A 951-nucleotide genomic window follows, 5' to 3' on the forward strand; every position below is an offset into this window, starting at 1 on the left:
AGCAATAGCAACAGATGTAAACAAACCAGCCAGCCTCATCCTAATCGCTTAGACAGGGCCAGCAGCGTTTCAGTTTTTGGCTGAGCAGAGGCAGGAGTCAGGGAGAGGGGCTGGCAGAAGGGAGTCCTAATTGGTGCAGAGCTAATGTGACCTCATTAGTCTTTTAATCCTCAGCTCCTCGTGGCCCCTGTGGCCCTGACCCACTGGCCGTGAACTCGCTTGACCCTTGCAACAAAGTCAAACGCTCTGCTGCCGATGACCAGCGAGGCCCAGGACACCTCAAGGAGCCAGATCTTCAGGTGTCATGAACATTTTGCCTACAATCAAACTTTTGAACACCTTTTGTTGAAACTGTACTTTCAAGTGATGTAACATGTCCTCTGGTGGCCAGGATGGAGCTCTGTGAACAGCTGCTAGCAAAGGATTCTGGGTAGAAGATGACGCTAACCAGGTAAGTTACAACGATATGTCTGATACTGTGAGGAACCTGCTGCTTCAAATGAAAGATCTTTCACTGTGTGACCATCTAATCTGACACAGCGACCTCCTGAAAAGACCAAAACACAAGCTGTTTGATATTGGAATCAAAGAACAAACGTCACTGAATCTGCTTCTGGTTCACATGTGACTGTGGAGCCTCATATTGAACAAACCTTAAGATCATTACCTAAAAAAGGAGCTTTATTTGTTTTCTTAAAAAACAACCAACATACAATGTTTTAATGCGAAATAACAGATTATAAAGTGATTAAGATATATACAACAATATATGAATTATAGACCAATCAAATAAATAAATAATTAACCAGCTTTACAATGATCTGCCTCACCATTTGGTGGAATCCCAGCTGATCAATCCAGTATAATAACAGGTCATCTATTTATGTTTCATATGAAATCTGCCTTTTCTAAGCAACTTGTGTTTGTCCTTTTTTAGAGGCTGCCGACTTG

Source organism: Mastacembelus armatus, chromosome 2 (assembly GCF_900324485.2).
Source record: "Mastacembelus armatus chromosome 2, fMasArm1.2, whole genome shotgun sequence".
Taxonomy (NCBI): Eukaryota; Metazoa; Chordata; class Actinopteri; order Synbranchiformes; family Mastacembelidae; genus Mastacembelus; species Mastacembelus armatus.